At 39.5% G+C, this 22,932-nt stretch overlaps 1 protein-coding gene across 1 annotated transcript in view; it reads left to right on the top strand.

Annotated features, from left to right (window-relative positions):
* Positions 1–8,145: 8,145 nt before the first annotated feature.
* The window catches only part of LOC137180277 (uncharacterized), a 37,122-nt gene continuing 22,335 nt past the window's right edge, over positions 8,146–22,932 (top strand). The window contains exon 1 of the mRNA XM_067585583.1: positions 8,146–8,210. The gene's annotated coding sequence lies outside the window, so the exon portion shown is untranslated. The remainder of the gene's footprint in view (positions 8,211–22,932) is intronic.

Below are 22,932 nucleotides of genomic sequence, written 5' to 3'. Positions count from 1 at the left end.
GAAGTCAGTGATTACATATGACTCTTCATTGGTAGTAATAGTAAAAATTTATTGTCATTTGCTTGCAATTTTTTCCAATTTTCACCATTTTACCGCTAAAAAAGCAGAAAAATCATTACAAATTGTATTGCAATTTTTCAATAAGCTGCTGCAAAATCAAGCAAATTTGGCCACAGTAATCACAAAAAAACTGGGGGACTGAGGTAACAGTGAAAATGTTCCATGTTTGATATAATATATTCAGTGCAGCTTTTCCAGGCTTGATGGCAGGATTAAGACTTAAAGAAAACTAAGACCGCAAATGTCACAAATATCTTTAGGCCTACTTAAGAACTACAGTTGGCAGGCGACATATGGTGGTGAATCCTGTGTTTAATGACATAAAAGATCAGTACAGACAACCTGATGAACATTAAACACATTTTGAGATTGTAATGTACTTAGTCTTGTCATTATTATTATTTTAATCTTCTGTGCTGATGCTGTTTGTTAAATACACTCAGATGGCTGGCCTGCACTGGATGACTGTAACACTGGCTGTCTTGCTGTCTGCTGGAAACAGTTTGGCTGCTGTGGACCAGAACCAACTTCGAAGAATTGTAAATGAGATCCTGAACAGGTGAATCGACTTTCTGTAGAATATATAGAGGGAAAACCTTGTAGGCTTGAACACAGGATGATCCTGAGAATATGATGACCGTACTTTTTTGCAACACCTTTGGATAAAGAATTTTTAAAAATAAGAAACTTTGAATAAAACGAATTGGCAGATATAACATGTTTTATGCTGAGAAAACTGAATTGGGCTAGTAGTATACATTTTTATATTGCACTGGGCTGTAAAGTGTTGATCGTCTCTTTCTAATATTCAATCTGTTTCTGACAAATTTAATGATCAGTGCATCCTTCCATCTATCAAAGTTTCTGAACTTTTGCTCTGTATCAAATGATCAAACATACTCAGTAACATTTTCTATCTGTTTCCTTTGGCAGGTTTACACCAAGCTACGGGAATGGAAGGTCAGTAAATAATGAAATAGCACTTTCTGAAAACAAGAGTTACAACATGCCTTATAGCAAAGAGACAGAAGAAGAAACTAACAGATAAGACTAAGACTAAGAAGATAATAACATGTACAAGCACAGAGACTGACATTACAGAGTATATGCCCACTATGATTCTCCATATGCCAGCTACAAGATTAACTGTGATATTCAATGTTTCAAAATTTCAGTTTCTTACATTTGATGTTCAAAATGACATAATGACACTTGAGTTTGGTTTGATTCATCAACCGATACCTCCATCCATCTAACTTTCTATACTTTATTGATGTGCAGTTTTAAATGGACACCTGGTTAATATTTTGTGTGTCTGTTTCCTTTCACAGAAACTTCCCCATGTTTAGCCTGGCTGTAAGCATCCCATACAACAGTGACACCAAAATGTATGATATCAATAAAGTCACTGACGATGGTGGAGGAGTGAGGAAGACAATTGTAGATTGTGAGGTGTATACCAGCGAGAGGATGGTTGCAGCCACAGTTCTTAGATGGCCCAATGTTTTGAGGCAGTGTCCTGGAGGACGTGTGCAATGGCCTGATGTTCTGGATAAGTGTCCGAGAACAGTTAAGACCTGGGCTGATGTTGAGAGTTGGTGCTCTGGGGCAGTTAAGGACAAAAGAGCTGATCATGCAGAGTATCGTACTCTACAGCGCTTTAACACCTTGGTCAACCGCAAAGATAACAAGCAGGATTTGCTGCTTTTCTATGTTCTTGCTTCCCCATGTGATAAAAGATGTACAAGTGAATCAAGTCGTTTTAACATCCTTGAAAGCATAAATCAGATTCTGAATTGGAATAATTATGCTGTTGTGTTTTCTGATGTATTCAAACCCCGTGATGGACTCATACCTGAGGATGATCTACGTGGATCCCTTGAGCGACTTGGGAGATACAGGGGTCACTTAGGGTCAGTCGGTCTGAATAATATATTCCGTTGTAACAGACAACAGTGCAGGAGCTGCTCCAGCAATAATGAAGTTGCACGGTTTGTTTTTCAAATCATCCATAACTTGGCCCCAGCCACAACTTGCCATCCACTTCATTCATACAGCCTCAACAAGGCGGAAGTGGTCAGGGTGACTGAAGCAAACAGTGGCAGCCGAGGGGGCGAGGGCAGATGAGGGCATGGCAGAGGCTAAAAAAGGGAAAATAATAGTAAAGATGCAGGTGTTTCCTCCTCACAGAGCGGCCTTGTGCAACATGATACATTTAAATGGCCATAACTCAGCTGTCATGAGTCTGACTCTGGTTTTAAAATGTTGCACAATTCATCCTTGCAGTGCCCTAATATACTAACATTGAGGTATTCTCCAAAGATCATGGCCATCAGAGAGTCAGTTAATACTAGCCTGCCATTTAGGTTAGCCTACTCGCTTGACAACTGGTACATTTACAACAAAAGTACATCTGTAGACTGATTAGGTTGGGAAAAACTTTGTTGGTAGTGGCGGTAAAGGATAGGTTCATAATTGTGTGTCCACACAGTCATTTAGTTAAAAAATGTGTTTAAAAGTCTCTGTGAAGCTTATATTCAGCTTCAGCAGTCTGAGTTAGTCATATCAAGTGGATATCTGACACATTTACAGTCTTTTTAGCATCAAATTCCCTCTTTGTGTTTCCTCGGACAGTGTTTCCCCGTTGAGCTACGGTGGAAGTATAGTAACAAAAAGAGGGACTTTGGCACGAAAAAGACTGTAACGTTGAAAGATATCTACTTGATTTGACTCATTTGGACGCTGAAGCTTCATATTAGCTTCAGATAAACTTTTAAATACATTTTTGCACAGAAGGAGGACTGTGGATTTTGTCCCTCATCACTTCCATTGTAAGTGCATTATGAAGGGATCTTCTAATGATCAGTATGAACAGGAAGAATGATTACAGCAAGAAAAACATGTTTCACTGTTCATTTGGGCTCCTGACTGTTGTTTTAAGACACACTTGAAAAATTGTGGACCTGTCCTTTAAGTGTGAAAAATTATTTTGAACTGTTTGGTTTCCAAAAGGGAGTTTCCAGTCTCTCTAATATGAAGTTAGCTTCTGTATGTTAAACTGATATTGAACAGGTAGAAAATGGTCTTTTTTGTAAACCAGACTGGGGACAATCCAGTCTGAAAACAAGTGACAGAAGCAGAAACAGAAAGAATAGTTTACTGGGTATTTCAATCATTATGACATAATAATATTATACTAATATTTCCCCCCTCAAAATACTCTTTTCATATGATTATTATCTAATCTCTACAGTTTCTACTGATTTATTGAATTGTTTGAAAACCAGCAAGCAATACCAGCAAGAATACAACAGTACACTGTTTTTTTTATTTAAGAAAATGTGCCAAAAGTCTGTAACTGTGCATAAATGTCTTTTTGTATTTACTGTACATGAAGGTGTTTCTGCTAATTACTAATAGTGGAGTTAGAAGAGACAACGAGTGCAACAATTACTGTACAATTATGTCTAAAGCTTTTTATGTTCTGTCTTGTTCTCAGTAAAGCTTGGCTCAGCATCCATTTTGGTGAGTATGTATGTCAATCATGTTCAAATCTCAGTATGATAATCATCATTTCACACTGCTGTCTGTCTGCCAGAGGATCTTATTGAATGCAACCACTGCAGGGAGCCAAAGTTTAAACTCAGAGTCTTTATTTTTCTTCAGCAGGTGAAGTGTCATTAACAGTGTCTGTGTGGCCAAGATAATGTAACATCCTACAACACTGTATATTATGCTTTACAACAACATCGGTAACTGTGGATAGTTCAGTTTTAAGTAAAAGATTAATATCTATCTATCTATATATATGGTGGTGGTGGTGGTATGTCTTCCTCAAGCTCGGGTCCTCTACCAGAGGCCTGCTGGGAGTTTGAGGGTTCTGTGCAGTATCTTAGCTGTTCCTAGGACTGTGCTCTTCTGGACAGACCTCAGATGTTGTATCTGGAATCTGCTGGAGCCACTCTCCCAGTTTGTGGGTCACAGCCCCCAGTGCTCCCATTACCACCGGCACCACTGTTGCCTTTACTCCCCACATCTTTTCTAGCTCCTCTTTCAGCCCTTAGCATCTTAGCTTGGTCATTCTCAACCACCTTAGGAGGTGTCTTCCACTCTGAACTTGGGACTTCCAGCCCATATTCAGTGCAGATGTTCCTGTGCACTATGCCAGCCACTTGGTTATGGCGTTCCATGTACGCTAATATGTTAATATATTATGCATATATATATGTGAATTGTTAAGAGTCTAATTTTTTGTGATTTTTTGCAAAATAATATCAATGTATGAACACAAAAACAGTGAGTGGGTACTTACTAATTAAACCAACTTAAGACTTTTTCATTTTCATTTCTGATAATTTGTATGAAATTGCACCATCATCCCTGTAAAATGTCCAGATAAATGCCTGCAAATTACCTAGAAAATTTCTGGGAAATTGGTTTAAAATTAAGGGACCTGTAAAATAAAGTGTTTCCCAAAACACCATTTTTACTTTTTACCCTTTCCTACAATAGATGTTTTTTTTTCATGGAGTTGTTTGTGTATTTACTTCTGTTCCCACACTCTAAAAATGTTTTCCTCTTCTCACAGACAGCATGCTGCTATTTCTTCTGCATTTGGGCCAAAAATCTCTTTAATCTGCAAGTCATGATGAACAGACAGACTTGTTTTTTCTGCCTAAAACACAAAACATTTTCTCACAGAGGCAGCAAGAAATTGCTAAAAGTTTTTTTCAAGGTTGAAAGAAAATCATGTACTTACAGTCAAAGTAAATAGTCAAAATAAATAAATACAAAATCAGTTTTAAAAGAAAAAAATAAGTTATGGGCTGCAGATGTAAATTTTGTGTTTAAAAAGATTTTTTTCTCAGTCAGTGCAGCTTACAGGATGGTGATGTCTGCAGGGCAGATTCCCATAAATTCTGCTGTGAAAATAGACAAGTGTGCAGAGGGCCCAATTTTTCAAAACTGGGTGAAATCACAATTGCAAAGCACAAACAAGCAAGGACACATATGTGACCAAGTAATTTTTAAGGTGACAAAGAAACTGGAGAAAAAAATACATGATTACAGGCAGGTAGAGTTTGGGCAAGACTCAATAATTCATAATAACTCATAGTCATTACTGTGAAGGCCATAGCATATGATTCACATCATTTTCATACCCATCAAACCATTCAGTGACCCCTCGTGTCCTGTGAATTGGGGCATTGTCATCCTGGAAGAGACCACTCCCATCAGGATAGAAATGTTTCATCATAGGATAAAGCTGATCACTCAGAACAACTTTGCATTGATTTGCAGTGACCCTTCCCTCTAAGAGGACAAGTGGACCCAAATCATGCCGGCAAAATGCCCCCCACAGTATAACAGAGCCACCAGATCCCCTCACTGTAGGGGTCAAGTATTCAGACCTGTACCAGTTTTCCTTTAATTTGTCACGTGTCTGTACATTCAAAGTGTATTGTATTCTTTGGTTGATTTGACTTTAATATGATCCAATTCCCCTGCACCACTAATGACATAAATTCTGTAAAACTACAAAATGTTTGTGCTTTGAACTACATCTCTCTGCTCTTTCTACCTCATTTACCCTCCATTTCACAGCAGAAGTGTAGAAGGGAGTAAACTGACCTGCACTTCCTTCTGTATTTCTATATCACCAAGTTCAATCTGCAAGTCAGGATGAACAGGCAGTTTGGTTTTACTGAAGTACAAAACATTTCCTCAACAAACAGCACAAGTTCTCCGAAAGACTTTTCTGAGATCAGTTCTGAGAAGTCAGCTGCAGTAAACAACATAAAGTGTCAAAAAATAAAGTTACTTTGACCATATATATGCAAGTAGGCAAATAAACATTTAAGTAAAATAAAATGTGTTCACATTATTACCACCTACTGTCTTATTTTGTGTATTTATGTAAACCTGCAGAATTTTTTTTGTGGCTTAAAAATTTTCAGTTTTAAGCCACATTTACTGTGTGGTTCAAACCTTTTCAAGCAGCAGCAGGCAGCTGTTTTCAGCAAACAAGCTCAAACAATCCAACTGTTCACTACCTGCCTGCAGCATCTAAACAGCAGACAGACAAAGTCTTAGGAGTTGGTGGAGAACTACAGAAGCACATTGCACAACCTGAATGATCCCAAGGACTTCAGATGCCATGTGCAATGTTGACATACTAATTCTACCATCCACGTTATTCAGTGACATTTATATCTCACATTGTTTCCAACCAAGGAGAAAAATAAAAGTAAATAAAATCAAGTATAGTGTCATCAAATCAAATCATCAAATGAAGTTTATTTATAAAGCACATTTAAAAACAAGCAGAGTTGACCAAAGTGCTGTACAATAAAATAACAAAAGTAAATGAAAACAACATAACAAGGTAGAAGCAAAAAAGGAGTAGAGATGACATAAAATTACTATCCCATATACATACAAAAATAAACAAATAATAGTAAAACATAAAGCTTTAAGGACACTCAAAGGCCCGAGAGAATATGTGGGTTTTGAGTTTAGCCTTAAAAGTGTCTACAGAAGGGGAACACTTAATTTCAAAAGGTAAACTGGTCGCCATTACCCCTTAGTCTCGATTGAGGGACAGCCAGGAGCAGCTTGTCTGAGGATCTGAGAGATCTGGGGCACCAGGCCATGTAAAGCTTCAAAAACAAATAAAAGGACCTTAAACTCAGTCCTATACTTGACTGGTAGCCAATGCAGGGACGCCAGTACAGGTGTGATGCTGTCTCTCTTCCCGGTACCAGTTAGTAGCCTTGCAGCAGCATTCTGCACCAGCTGTAAGCGAGACAAGGATGACTGGCTAATACCCAAATAAAGAGCATTGCAGCAATCCAGTCAAGAGGAAATCAAAGCATTTGTGACAGTCTTCAAGTCATGAAATGAGAGGAACGGTTTAAGTTTGGCGATGTATCTTAGCTGGAAAAAACAACCTTCGACAACAGAGTTCATTTGTTTGTCAAATTTTACAGCTGGATTGAAAATGACACCAAGATTTCTGGCATGGGTATGAAGGTTAGGGGCCAGTGGCCCTAAGTGATTGGCTATACCCCCAGTAGAGTTGGAGGGACCAAATAAAACCACTTCTGTCTTACTATCATTTAACAACAGTTTTGTGCCATCCAATTTTTTACATCCTGGATGCAGTCAAGGAGGGACCTTACTGTGTTATTATTGTTATCTCCAGGTTCTAATGGGAGGTATAGCTGAGTGTCATCTGCGTAGCAATGTTAGATTGAAGATAAAGCCTAAAGGGAGCATGTATAAGGTGAATAAAATGGGCCCTAAAATGGAGCCTTGAGGTTGTCCACAGGTGATGGGAGCAGACGAGGAGGAGAGGTTTCCAGTTTTGACAGAAAATGATGGAGGTGAAATAACAGATCGGATGTTATTAATTTTACTGATGAAAAAGGGCACAGGGCCAGTAGCAGCAGGGTTTAAGATTGAGTTAATTGTGTCACTCTTGGTGTCATGAGTTAGTTATTGTCATGCCTCTGCCTTCTCAAACAGCAATGATTGATAACCACCTTAACCTTGTCTCATAATTACAAGATACGGACATTTTCTCATAACTATCAGATCTTTTCATAATTACAAGATGAGGCCTCCAGTTTTTTCTTTCTTTGGTGAATGCAACGCGCCTTCATGGAGACTAAATTAGAGCTAAAATGAGAGTGAATATTGGACTCCAAATGAATGCTAATGTTGCTGCATTTCTGCTGGTTGCATAAGTAGGTAACTGTTTGCATGTAGAACGTTAGCCATTATAACTTTGTGAGGAGAGGACATGGTGGTAGCTGTTAACTGTTAGTGAGTATTGAGGTTTTTCTGTCATTTAACTTCCTAAATCAAACTGCAGAATGTCTCTCTGTCTTCTTCCTTCTTTCTAATATTTGAAAAATATGTTCAAATAAGGGCATGGTGTCTCTCTGTCTTCTTCCTTCTTTCTAATATTTGAAAAATATGTTCAAATAAGGGCATGGTGCCACTCTGAGTGTTTGGCCACGGTCAACCTCTCCTCTATAAAAAAGCCCCTTCCTCTTTATTGTGTTCACTGCAGCACCGTCCCTCCTAACACTGAGAAGAAAACAGAGCGAACAGCTTCCACCAGACATCTTTCTCCAGCAAAGGAGGTAAAAATTTTTCACTTTACTGTATTTATCTTAACTCCAAAGAGGATGGTAGCAACAAGCTCAAGTGCAAATTAGAACTCAAATTATGCAACTTTAATTGAGTCTAACGTCTCCTGACACCTTGCAAAAATTTCAAATGATTTTTTAAGAAAAATTTATCAAGTCACATTAAACGGTATGGAAGTCCAGACTGGCCGTGGTTGCTATTATTTTTAAAAATCCTGTCATCTAGAGATCTTGATGTTATCCATAAACACTGTGGGTACCCAACAGGGCTCTATGAGGAGGTGACAGCATGACAAGGAAGCAGTCAATGAGAGTATGAGTGTGGGTAACATACTATATTCAATGGCGGAGAAATGGGTTATGCTGTGGGAATGGTTTGAGATGTTTATATGGTTTGGATATATTGGCACATTCTGACATTTTTGGACTCTGGGTTTGAAGTCATTGTAATTGTTGTGATCCAAACTGACAACAGCTGCCATCCTTCACAAAGGAGCAAACTACAAACTCCAAAGACAGATAAATCTACTTTAGCACGTTATCATGTTAACATTTTTAATTTATTTTTCAAATTTTTAATAATAACTGGCTTTGGAGTAAGTGTGCGGGCGTCACTCTCTTTCTATTGGTGTTGACCTTTAACAGCCCTACAACTACGTGAAGTACGCATAATTACAGCCCTTCTATCGTGTTAGCATGTCAAACATTATACACTGAAAGCAGCATGCTGAAAGGTTAACTGTAAGCGTTTTAATGTGCTGATACCATAACGTGACAACCTCAGCTGAGCATTAAATGCAGCTGATCTTTAAAGGACGGGTTCACAGTTTTTCAAGTGTGTCTTAAAACAACAGTCAGGAGCCCAAATGAACAGTGAAACATGTTTTTCTTGCTGTAATCATTCCTCGTGTTCATACTGACCATTAGAAGATCCCTTCATAATACACTTACAATGTAAGTGATGGAGGACAAAATCCACAGTCCTCCTTCTGTGCAAAAATGTATTTAAAAATTTATCTGAAGCTAATATGAAGCTTCAGCGTCCAAATGAGTCAAATCAAGTAGATATCTTTCAACGTTACAGTCTTTTTAGTGCCAAAGTCCCTCTTTTTGTTACTATTCTTCCACCTGCAGCTCAACAGGGAAACACTGTCCGAGGAAACACAAAGAGGGAATTTGATGTTAAAAAGACTGTAAATGTGTCAGATATCCACTTGATATGACTAACTCAGACTGCTGAAGCCTTATATAAGCTTCACATCAACTTTTAAATGACTGTGTGGACACACTGTGGATTTTGGCCTCCATCACTTACATTGAAAGCACATTTGAAGGATCTTTTAATATCCAGTATGAACAGGAGGAATGATTACAGCGAGGAAAACCTCTTTCACTGTTCATATGGACACCTGACTGTTGTTTTAAAACAGACTTGAAAAATTATGAAGATGTCCTTTAAGTGCAGTCAATTAGATTAGCTGATTATGGCCTTTCCTCTGTCAACACCCTCAGGCCAAACTTGTCATCCTGCACAGAAGGTTATGTATGTTCCCATGCAGCGCATTAAAAACAGCCTCTAAGGATCTCAGGCTCCGAGGATACACATTACATCTCCAGGAACCTACAAAGTGAGGGGTGTTGTGGGTTATCATGTCAGTCTAACTTCAAAGCTCCCTTCACTGATAGCATCCTATCGTCTCTTGTTCTTAATCTTCAGTTCTGAATAAATTCAAGAGCAAGAATTTGAATGTTCAAATAAGGGCACAGCACCACTCTAAAGGGTTTGACCATAGTCCTTCTCTTCTCTTTAAAAGTGTCTGTTCTCTCTGTCTGTGTTCACTGCAGCAACACTTTACCTTCAAACACAGAAGAAGTGGACGACTTCAGAGCATCCATCAGACATCAATCTCAAAGGTAAAAGACAAACGCTGGAGGATAACAGATTGGATTTTAGTAAAAAAATGACAATTTGTGTGTATTATAGCATGAAACAGTAGCAAGCAAGGTGAGAATGTAAATGTTTGTGTTCTGGTTTTAAGGGCAGGATGTGACACAGGGCAACAACAGGTTTCCCACCCCACTGGTTCCCGACTTGCAGCTGTTTTTCTCCCTGTTGAAAGAGAGAAGAGAGAACAAGGGCTAATTTTAGTGGAATTTCAATGTGACTTTAGATGCTGTTATCATGTGAGCCTGCATAAAGTGGCTAAATGGGATCTTAGTAATGATAATGTGCTCTATTATTAATGTTTGTTTGCAGATGGCCAACCTGTGGTGGATCACTGTGACACTGACCTTCTTTCTGTCTGCTGGATGTTTGGCTGAGGTGGACCAGAACAAGCTGGCTACTCTTATACAAAAGATAAGGAATATCACAGGGTGAGTCAACATCCTTTTAAGTTTCAGAAAAATGTGTTTGATATTATTATGTTGTGCAGTCGTGGAAGAAGAACTCAGATCCATTACTTGAGTACAAGTACTAATACACAACGTTAAAAAATACAACTTAGTAAAAGTGCAGAAGTATTATCAGTTAAGTTTACTTAAAGTATTAAAAAGTAAAAGTAATTATTTAGCAGAAAATCTGCCCTATGACATATATATACTAAATATTATGAAAACATTATACTGTTGCATCAATGTGTAAGCAGCACTGTAATATATATATATTTACTGCGTAGAAATCCTACATAAGTATTAGCAACAAAATGTATTACAGTAAAAGTACATAAGTATTATGAGCTTGATGTAGTTAAAGTATTGCAGTAAAAGTACATAAGTATTATGAGCTTGATGTAGTTAAAGTATTGCAGTAAAAGTAGTGGTTTGGTCCCTCTGACTGATATATTATTATATATGACATCATTAGATTATTAATAGTGAAGCATCAGTGTTAGAGCAGCATGTTACTGTTGTAGCTGCTGGAGGTGGAGCTAGTTTACACTACTTTATATACAGTTAGCTAGTTTAGTCCAGTGGTTCCCAACCTAGGGGTCGGGCCCCTCCAAAGGGTCAGCAGATAAATCTGAGGGGTGGTGAGATGATTAATGGGAGAGGAAAGAAGAAAAAACAAAGTTCTGATACACAAATCTGTTTTCAGTTTTTTGGACTTTTTCTCTAATCTTTAATTTTTGCTGAAATATTGGATCATTTGAACATTTATTGAAATGAAAGCATGTGAGAAGTTTAGAGGGAAAAATCACTATTTGGTGGAGCTGTTAACAACTCATAGACATGTGAAATGTGACCCCGACTACACACTGCTTTTTGTAAGACGTCAAAAGCTAGAAAGGTTGGAAACCACTGGTTTCATCTTTAACAATGTGTTGTATTTTAAAAGTTTAACATGTGTGTTTTTTAATGTATAATTATAATTTCAAAAGTAAAGATAAATGTGGTCCAGCAAAAAGTACAATAACAATAATGGAAATACTCAAGAAAAGTACAAGTACCTCAAAATTGTACTTAAGTACAGTACTTGAATAAATGTACTTGGTTACTTCTGTTCTGTTTTTTGACAGGAACCAGATAACTGGAGTGTACAGTGTGGCTGTAAGCATGCCCAAGGATGACCCATATAACCCACAGAAAGTGCCGCAACTAACAGAGGACAACATAAAGCAGATTCGTGAAGCTGGATTGTACAAAACTGACAGACTAGTTTTCGCCCTAAAACTTAATCATAGTCGAATTCATGCAGAGTCGCGTCTTCTAACAAACTTAAGTCTGGTAAACGAAGAGGGTGATATGTTGGTCATCTTTGCCAGTGACTCCCCGTGTAATGATCATTGTGCAAATCCAAATGGCCCTTATAATATCCTTAACAGGACTGAAGCTGTGATTAAAGGAGGGAAATGGGGGAACCATGTATTTGTGTTTGAAAAAGTATTCAAGCCCAATAAAGGAGGGAAGAACATTGCTGAAGGTAAATTAAAAGAAGCCCTCAGGAATATCGGGAACTATATTGGGGGTCTTGCGAACGTATTTCGCTGTTATAAACCCCAAAATGCTGGTTTTCAGTGTGTTAGCTGCTCCAGTGGTGGAGAGGTTACAGAGCAATGCGTTGATTACGATGCATAAACTTGTCCCAGCCACAGCAGGGGTTGAGGTAGAGGTGTCAGAGGGTAGAAAAGTTCTGGGGACCAAAGTGATTCAGATCAAATGGATTCATTAGAACCTGAACACCCTCACCCTCAAGATTATCTGCACTATGCAAAGCTGCTCTTCAGCATTTTCATTACTTTCATTTTTACTGGTAAACCTGACTCAGTTTTGAGGTAATTTCCTGTCATTGGTTTGAATTGTTCAGAAATTATCAGATTTTCATATTTACATTTTTCTATCCAACAATCCATCGATTTAAAAAATAAATTCAAAAACAGTTCCTAAATCTTAATTATACATTGATCTGATGGATGAAAAATAACATTTGGAAATTTGAACTCAGTTTTCCAATTTTCTATTTATAGGTGTTACACAGATCACAAATGTATTTTTATAATTATAATTTATTCTGTTAAATTAAAAAAAAAAATTAAATTAGAGATTTGGTGCTGGGTGAGTAGATGTGTTGACTCAACTCTAATTAAAAAGCCACAGTGTGAAAAGAATAAATAAATGTTTGGCTGGTTTGATATGTGGTTGTTTAATCTACAGATTTGTATCTTGGTATGTTTGTCTTGAATCCTAAATTACAGTTCACCCAACCACTCACAGAGGATGTGACCTCTGACCCCGGCAGTGTTTGTACCTTCTCTTACCATTGAGAGAGTCATTGAATTGAACCCCTCATGTCACTTTGAGCTGATAGGAAACTATCACTGAAGGTTATTGATCATTTTCATGCAGTTACCAGTTTATAGTAACATTCTGTATTTACTTTAGTAAAGTTAAATAAGGATAAAGGAGGTTTCATGTACTCATGTTATTGTACTCCATCATTCTGTAAAGCATTTCTGATTAAAGCTTGGCTCAGCATCATTCTGGTCTGTCTTTTTTTATATCATACGGGAACTCCTGAACAACAGTACTGTTATCTGTTAAAAAGTGTTGAATCTGTGAGCCAACAGTTCACTCTGTTTTATATTTCATTATTTAACAGCCTGCCCTTCATTAACAGCATCTGTCTGCAGTGAAATGTGACAGTGGTGCCTATTTTCACTTTACCATTTGGCATTTTAAATTTCATCTTTTCCATTTGGCATTCAACATTTGGCTTTTCAAGCTGTCTGTCAATGAGGAGGAGTGGCCCAAAGGCTGGAGGGCAGGGTTTGAAACGGCCGGGGTGCAGAAGCACTTTATGGACAGCAGGTGGAGCTGACTGCTGCAGAGCACAGTGAGAACTAGAAGAGGAAGCACACTGTGCTCTAACATCCACATTGGCTGCTAGCAGTGGCAAAGCCAGAGCTAGCCTCACTGCTGAGACAGATGCTGGAAGATGAACAGACTTTACATGACTGTACAGTAACAGTAGCTACACGTTTGTTGTGCTTTATGTTATTTGCTTCTTCTTTGGCAGATCTGCTGCTGAAATTACAAAGATATGACGGCTCATTAGGCTGCTGACTTACAGCCACAGGTTTTTATTAATTATTATCACATTAATTCAGTTATGATTATGTAGAGTTAGTCATTTGTTCTGCTGTCTTTGGAAGAATCATTTAATTCTCTGAGGCAGCAAAATAACTTTTATTTGTATTTGAATAAAAAGATGTTAAAATAGGTTTTTCCTGAATAAACGTTTGTAGCAACAGAAGTTTATCATATCAGATCTTGAAGTCTCCCACATAAGGGTCCAACATCACTAACCACCCGACCTCTTCACCACCTGACACACAGATCTGCAGCTGTTTATACATCAGAACACAGAATATTTTCAATTTCATCTTTACCATTTAAACTTTCAGTCTGAGCATTTAAATTTGAGCTTTTGCATGTTAAATTTCTTTACGTTTTCAAATTATAATTTTACATTTTGAATTAGCTTTTTCTTCTTAAGTTTAATTATGGTCTGATTATTCCTAGTAGTGTAGTAAAATATCATCTTTTGATTTTTATGTCTTTTAATTTTCTATTTGGACTTTTAATTTTAATTATGACCAAAAATATCCTCCATAGCATGTTACTTCAGGTATGAAATAAAATCCAGGACATGCAGTTTGAGTATAAGATCTATGAACCTGAAGGCTTATCAGGGGTTTATAATACTCAGAGACAGGATTTTACAACTGTGGAAAGTTAACAGCGGGAACAATTTTATGTTTCATGGCAACAGATTTGAGATTAATAGCAGAAATACTTATAATAAAGTAATATAATAAAGTAGTCTACCAGTCAGGGTAGTTGAGAATGATTCAACTCTTTTGCTGAACGACGGTCTCACCAGAATGAATAAGCAGGCTGCGTTTTTTCACGCAGAGCTAATGTTGGTCTGAACGTGGCCTGCAGGGAGTGGACCGATGGGGATGAGGAGCTCAGAAGATTAAACAGGGTTTGGTCAGGGTTCCACTTTCTCTAAAAAGTCAACAGTTCACAGTTTTTATACATATAGCGCAGCGTTTCCCCTATCAAACAAATCTCCTAGGATTTATTTCAGCAGCAGTGATGTTGTGTGTGCAAAGAGCCCACGATGCTGGGACCCGTATTTTCACACACTGGCAGTGAAATAACTTAAAATTACCTTAGAATTGTTCCAGATAGGTTTATTCATATTCATCGAGTCATGTTCATGTTCATTTACAGAAGCTTTTGACACCTGAAGGACTCTGGAGGCCCAGATAGCTCTAGTTGTAATAAACGTCAAAGAATGAAATGCTGCAACACAGTCGGGGGGTTTGGGGGTCCTCCTCAAGAACATTTGATGTTATTTGACTGAAAACTATATTTTCACATCATTTTGGACCTTACAATATTTATTAAAAAAACAACAATACTGGTTGTAGTTTTTCACAGTACAATCAGACATTAGCAGGAAGTAATACTGAAGTAATCCTACAGGATTAGTTATTAGGGATGTGCAGAGATCCCAGTATTTGTATCTGTATTTGTTGAGGCAGCAAAATTATTTGTATCTGTATTTGTATTCGAATAAAGTGGAAAGAGGCTTAAAAATCCTGTTTTTGTTTTTGAGACACTTTTAATTTTAGAAAATTAAAGTGTTACAATAAGTGTTTATGAATAAACTACCTTACAAAGGAGGTCCCCACATCGGGTCTTGAGCTGGAGTCTCCCAGATCATAGACGACTGCACTGATTACTGAGCTTTACTCCTCAGCTTTGAAACTTTTTTTTTTGTCAAATCAACCGTTCAATTTATTTCCAGTTGGACATTAAAATATTGTTATTATATGTATAAAATTATGTGAAACAAAAGCCTGCTTGTGTGGCACCTTGTGTCTGAAAACGGGACTCAACAAGCCAACTGGATTTGTTCTGTTTAGATTCGGATCTGACTCCACTAGTAACGGTGACACTGTTAAATACATCTAGCTGCTAACACCTTCAGTCACTTCCTTATGACTGTAGCTTTCAGTCAGGAGATGTTGTCAGGTGGCATCCAACTTTCCTCAGATGTTTCGACTCTGAACCACAACATCCTCCAGTTGATGAGTCGGCAGTCACTGCCCATCTTCTCCTGGCTTCCAGCTCAACTCTTCCTGCCTGTTCCAGAGCCAACAAAAGGCTCTTTTCCCAACCTGAAAGCAGCTGTCTTCCTCTCCCTTCCCTCTATTCCCAGAGCTGTGAACATCTTCCACAGTGGCTGTGGCTCAGGAGGTAGAGCGGGTCGTCCACTAATCAGAAGATCGGTGGTTCGATTCACGGCTCATCCAGTCGGTGTGTCAAAGTGTCCTTGGGCAAGATACTGAACCCCAAATTATATGAATGTGTGTGAATGACTAGTACTGTAAAAGCACTTTGAGTTGTCAGAAGACTAAAAAGGCATTATAAAAGAACAGTCCATTTATATAGACTGTGCCAGATACCCCCTGCAGATTAAGTATAATGTTTATTATTTAATTAATTAATTATATTGTATTGTATGTATTTTATTATGAACAGTTGTATAACACTAATAAAGATTTATTTAAAAAAAGGAAAAAAAGAAAAAAAAACATCAATCATACAACATTCTATTGATGATGTAACAAAGGACAGGATGTGACATCATCACTGTCAGATAAAAGGATCATAGAACATGACATCACACAAACATTCATATGGAACATTAACTTGTTGCTTCATGTCAGCTTCTCAGAAACACATTTGTGTCAGGATCGACCACACACACACAGAATTAAACTAACCAAACGCTAAGAGGGACGAGAGAAGATCACTACTCTGTGAGACACGTACAGCAAGTTAGAGAACCAAAGTTCAGGATAGAGATGGCAACCGAGTGCAACATGCATGAAACAATTAGCGAGCTCTCCAAACTGCTCCAAACTGAAAAAGACTTGCGAGCCATGGAGCAGCTGAAGGCCACTGAGAGGGAGAAGGTGCTTCGTGCAGAGATGGAGAAGATGAGAGAGACAATAACCAACCAGGAGACCATTAAGTACAAGGCCCTGGAGAGGGAAAGGGACATTTTGCTTACAGAGGTAGAGCACCTTAAAAGGAGAGATTCGGCCTTCAATGATATCAAGGATAAGTACAATGCTGAGAAGGCAGAAAAAGAGTCCATCAGAGAGCAAATGGATGATCTGCAAAAACAAATTGAACACCTTAAATTGCAGCTTCATGAGGAAAAGGATCTGCATGTTGAGAGGCAGCTGAGGGACTCTGAGAGGGAAAAGGCCCTCCGCAAACAAATCTGTGAACTCAAAGAGCAGATCCGCACAGAGCACAATGGGTGTGCAGATTCATTTGTGCCAAAACTCAAAGCCTTAGAGAGGGAGAATGCAGCCTTGATAAGTCAGGTAGAACATCTTAAAATGAGCTGCAAAGATATGAATTTGACTTTAAAAGATTTGTCTGAAAAGGAGAAAGAGAAAGTTGTTGTGACGCAGCATGAGGACGGCACTCAGGAGCCTGATTCATTGGTAGAAAAAGAACATTATGTCTGCAGCCAGGAGGAGCTCTCTGAGGGGGACAACGTTCCCAACAAAGATACATGTGACTTGGAAGATAAGCTCCAGTCTGAGGGTTCAGAGTGTGTGGGTACGCTTGAGTCAAAACTCAAGGCTTTGGAGAGTCATAACAAGGTCTTGAGCAATGAGGTAGAGCAGCATAAAATGAGTTTTGAACATATGACTGAAAAGTACATGGCAGAGAAGACTGAAAAAGAGGCCCTCCAAATTAATATTCAGGAGCTTAACATCAAGCTCCAAAGTGAAATGGATTTTTGTAAACAGCAGCAGAGAGCCTCTGAGAGGGAGAAAGTCCTCTGCCAAGAAATAGATAACCTGCGAGAGACGCTCCAAAAAGAGCATGAGGACGACAGTAAACTCCAAGCCTGGGAGAAGGAGAGAAAGGCTTACACTCAAGAGATAGCAGACTTAAAATTATGTTACGAAGGAAAAACCTTGAGATTCAATGAAATGCTTGAGAAGTTAAAGGCAGAAAAAGACCATAAAGAGGCCATTAAGCAGCAGGATTTATGTACCCAGGAGAAACTGAAGGCCTCTGAGAGGGAGAACGTGTTTTCCCTGAAACTGGAGGAGTTGAAGGAAAAAATCTCCTGCTATGAGAAAGCGACTCACCCAGAGCTCACAGCCACATCCGAGTTAAGGGAAGAGAACGGTGACAGCCTCCAGGGTGAAGGTTCTGGGGACGAGAAAAAGACCAAAAAGCGTAAAGGATGGAAGAAATTTGTTTATTATGCCAAGCCGTGGCATTGGGGTAAAAAATAGAGCATAAGACTTTTCTACTTAGGGAATAATTTGACATTTTGGGACTTAGACTTATTTGCTTTCGGCCAGAAAAAGTTAGATGAGCAGATTGATAACACCCTTATAATTAATGGACAACTGGCTTAACTCATTAATTTACACATACATTATTTGCTTAATCTGAACTGTATGTGCCGTGTAGTGACCACTTTGCCTATCAAAAAAAAGGGTTAGGGTTAGGGATGAGCAGAGGGAGGGATGAGGTAGGAGGATGAAGGGATGAGGGTAGGGATGAGCAGAGGGAGGGATTAGGTAGGAGGATGAAGGGATGAGGGGATGAAGGGATGAGGGTAGGGATGAGTAGAGGGAGGGATTAGGTAGGAGGATGAAGGGATTAGGGGATGAAGGGATGAGGGTAGGGATGAGTAGAGGGAGGGATTAGGTAGGAGGATGAAGGGATTAGGGGATGAAGGGATGAGGGTAGGGATGAGCAGAGGGAGGGATTAGGTAGGAGGATGAAGGGATTAGGGGATGAAGGGATGAGGGTAGGGATGAGCAGAGGGAGGGATTAGGTAGGGGGATGAAGGGATGAGGGGATGAAGGGATGAGGGTAGGGATGAGCAGAGGGAGGGATTAGGTAGGGGGATGAAGCGATGAGGGTAGGGATGAGCAGAGGGAGGGATTAGGTAGGAGGATGAAGGGATTAGGGGATGGAGGGATGAGGGTAGGGATGAGTAGAGGGAGGGATTAGGTAGGAGGATGAAGGGATTAGGGGATGAAGGGATGAGGGTAGGGATGAGCAGAGGGAGGAATTAGGTAGGAGGATGAAGGGATTAGGGGATGAAGGGATGAGGGTAGGGATGAACAGAGGGAGGGATTAGGTAGGGGGATGAAGGGATGAGGGGATGAAGGGATGAGCAGAGGGAGGGATTAGGTAGGGGGATGAAGCGATGAGGGTAGGGATGAGTTGAGGGAGGGATTAGGTAGGAGGATGAAGGGATTAGGGGATGAAGGGATGAGGGTAGGGATGAGCAGAGGGAGGGATTAGGTAGGAGGATGAAGCGATGAGGGTAGGGATGATCAGAGGGAGGGATTAGGTAGGAGGATGAAGGGATTAGGGGATGAAGGGATGAGGGTAGGGATGAGTTGAGGGAGGGATTAGGTAGGAGGATGAAGGGATTAGGGGATGAAGGGATGAGGGTAGGGATGAGCAGAGGGAGGGATTAGGTAGGAGGATGAAGGGATTAGGAGATGAAGGGATGAGGGTAGGGATGAGCAGAGGGAGGGATTAGGTAGGGGGATGAGGGGATGAAGGTAGGGATGAACAGAGGGAGGGATTAGGTAGGAGGATGAAGGGATGAGGGTAGGGATGAACGGAGGGAGGGATGAGGTAGGAGGATGAAGGGATGAAGGGAAGGGAAAGGGAGGGTGGGTCGAGAAATCTGAGACAAACAAGGTAGGATGGGTAACAAGACGGACAGCAGACAATAACTGAAGAGCTAATTTTTCACCCTGCACTATTTCCACTGAACGGGTCCTCTACTCATACACAGCAAGCTAGCCAACATTACAGCCAATATTTACATACAAGACACAAGCGCTCACTTCTCAATCTCACACCAAAATGTGAGTTAACATCTTAATTAACACATTAGTTGAACAGATTGACTGGATGAGTGTTTTTAGTTCAGATATTTTAGGATGATGTAGGCCGCCACTAACACTGCTTACCTTATGAAGTAGTGAAAGTAAACACTAAAAAAACATGGCATCCCACACAGAATAAATTTTAGAACTACAGTGTCCTGTAAGGGACAAACAGTGATAATTGCTAAATTCTCAGGGGAATAGACAGGGCAACAGTGACACCCAGTGGCTCATTTAGGCTACTGCCTTATTATATTCTGCCTAATTGACAGCAGCCCTTCTCTCACAAGTGGCGGGAGGTTTACCAAACAAAATATTAACAAAAATGGCTCTTACACACTGGACTGTTTCTTAGCTGAGAGTAGTTGCCTGCACAGAATGAATTTCAGAACTACGGTGTCCTGTGGCTTATTCAGGCTACTGCCTTACATCTACCCCTTCTTTAATTCGGCATCCCAGCCATCAGACCAAACAAAATAAAACAAAGACCACCCATTAAACACAGATAATTAGAACAGTTAAAATAAACATGTGATGAATGAATGAATGAGTCAGTGTGGATTATATGGGGATTATATTAACTTCACAGTTTATAACGCCCTTGTTTAATCTCCTTTATATTGCTGATAATAGTGACAGCCTTCAGTCTCTGCGTTGTGTTGTGATGATGATGATGATGGTGTTGGACTAACGGCTGACAGTAATGTTAGTTGACTCCAACGAAGACACACAGATGCTCCGATGTCAATTCAATGATGACTGTTTATTGCTTTACAAACACTTCGGGATCTGGGGGATACAAGCCCGGTCTCAGTAAAACTATTTCATATAAATAAAATCATAATCAAAGGAAACTTACTATACTAATGAATGATTTCTGTGGTGAAGCTTAATAACCGTTAAATAACAAATTACAAGGCCAACGGTCTAACCTTGACCAGGATCAAAGACTTACTGTATCACAAATTATATAAAAGACACTATTGATAGAGATGATTCAGTTCAAACAGATAATCACTCTGATTGTCAATATAGTTATAATTAGTAATAAAGTCTCTCTCAGATCAGCTATACATTAATATTTACAGGTTTCAATTAAACAGTCACACACTAACCTGAGGGATACAAGCCCGGTCTGACTTGTTCCCCCGGTGATGCTTTATAGCTGCATCGTTACCTTGGATACTGTGTAGCCTAATATTAAATATGAAATATAAGATAAGATAAGAAGATATAAGATAACAGCATAAAAATATGAAAATAACACAATATGTACACCTTACAACTATTAAATAAGGGTAAAATTACTGACAAAATTATATTCTATATTACAAGATTTTGCTATTAGACATAGTGACCATTTAAAGCTCAAATGATGTATTTAATGTAACATGCTAGAGGCAGATGTTACATCAGTCAGTCAGTACTCTTTCCCCAGCACTTTCAAGTTAATGTCCAGGATACCACAGTAGGGCACACTCTGACCTGCCTCTATGGGTATTTTAGAGGACTGTAGCTTTTGTTTCTGAAGGACATGGTGGTTGTGCCAGTATCTGTGAGTAATACCTGAGAGCCAGAGTCAATGAGAGCTCTGCACTTTATTCCGTTGACTTCCACCTCCCCCTCATTCCTGGGTCCCACTAAAGGGGTGTCCCCTCCTCTGTCACCAGTTGTGTTCACCTGCAGTGGGTCTTGCTGCTTGCCTATGGTTGCCCCAGTTACCATGAGCTCTAGACGTTTAAAGGCTGAGCTGAGTGATGTGTGGGGTCTGGGGTTGGTGAGCCCAGGCCAGATTGGGATCTGGGAACATTGCTCTGCAGACCTGGGCTATACGTCCTTACTTCCCACACTGGTAGCATTTAACACTTGAGCTCTGGTTTGTAGTTCCAGGAGATGGCAGGACTCTTGGTGGGGGAACAGGGGATGGAGCAACAATTTTTGATTCAGGTGAGACAACTTGTCCGTGATTTCCTCTTAGCTAATAGCCAATTTCTTGACCATCTCTGTCAACTTTGACCACTCTGCAGTATGTTTTGTCCTTTCTGTCTTCACATTTGTACCTCACTCTGATGTGACATGCACCCTGGCATATACTTTCTTTGGCTTGTGTTGTGACTGGAACTTCTTAGTTTCTTTTGCTAGATTTCTGAGCTCCGCTTGCAGCTCTCGGAAGCTTAAAAGCCTGGACTTCATTGGTGAAATCTTTGTATACACCTCCTCGTCATTAAGCCCTCCTAAGAACTGCTGGATGAGTTTACTATTGCAGTCAGGGAAGGTCTGCCCCCTCTTTGAATTTCTTCCAAAGCTCACAATGTTGCCTCCAGTGCTTTATTTTCTGTGTTGTGATTTGATTGTACTGTGGTATGGAAAATGAATTGTCACAAGGTAAAACAAATCATCCAGTTGTTAAAAACAAAAAGCTAAATAATTGTTATTTCACATATGTTTATGTACATATATGGTGTTCATCCCTCCAGAAGAGTTCCAGAGACTGTAGAATCAATGCCAAGGTTGATGAACACCATTCTTCAAAAAGATATTCCCTCATCTGGTGTTTTGATGATGTTGGTGGAGAGCGCTGTCTAACATGTCAGTCCAAAATGTCCCATAGGTGTTCAACTGGGTTGAGATCTGGTGACTGTGAAGGCCGTAGCATATGATTCACATCATTTTCATACTCATCAAACCATTCAGTGACCCTTCGTGCCCTATGGATGAGGGCATTGTCATCCTGGTAGAGACCACTCCCATCAGGATAGAAATGTTTCATCATAGGATAAAGCTGATCACTCACAACAACTTTGTATTGATTTGCAGTGACCCTTCTCTCTAAGGGGACAAGTGGACCCAAACGATGCCAGCAAAATGCCCCCCACAGCATAACAGAGTCACCAGATCCCCTCACTGTAGGGGTCAAGTATTCAGACCTGTACCAGTTTTCCTTTAATTTGTCACCTGTCTGCACATTTAACAAAGTGTATGCAATGCCCCTGCACCATTAATGAAATTCTGTACAACTACAAAATGTTTTTGCTTCGAACTACATCTCTCTGCTCTTTCTACCCCATTGACCCTCCATTTCACAGCAGAAGTGTAGAGGGGAGTAAACTGACCTGCACTTCCTTCTGTATTTCTATATCAACAAGTTCAATATGCAAGTCAGGATGAACAGGCAGTTTGGTTTTACTGAAATACAAAACATTTCCTCAACAAACAGCACAAGTTCTTTGAAAGACTTTTCTGAG

The sequence above is a fragment of the Thunnus thynnus genome, chromosome 3 (assembly GCF_963924715.1).
Source record: "Thunnus thynnus chromosome 3, fThuThy2.1, whole genome shotgun sequence".
Lineage (NCBI taxonomy): Eukaryota > Metazoa > Chordata > Actinopteri > Scombriformes > Scombridae > Thunnus > Thunnus thynnus.
The sequence above is the reverse complement of the archived record's forward strand: the minus strand, read 5'-3'. Positions and strand labels throughout refer to the sequence as shown.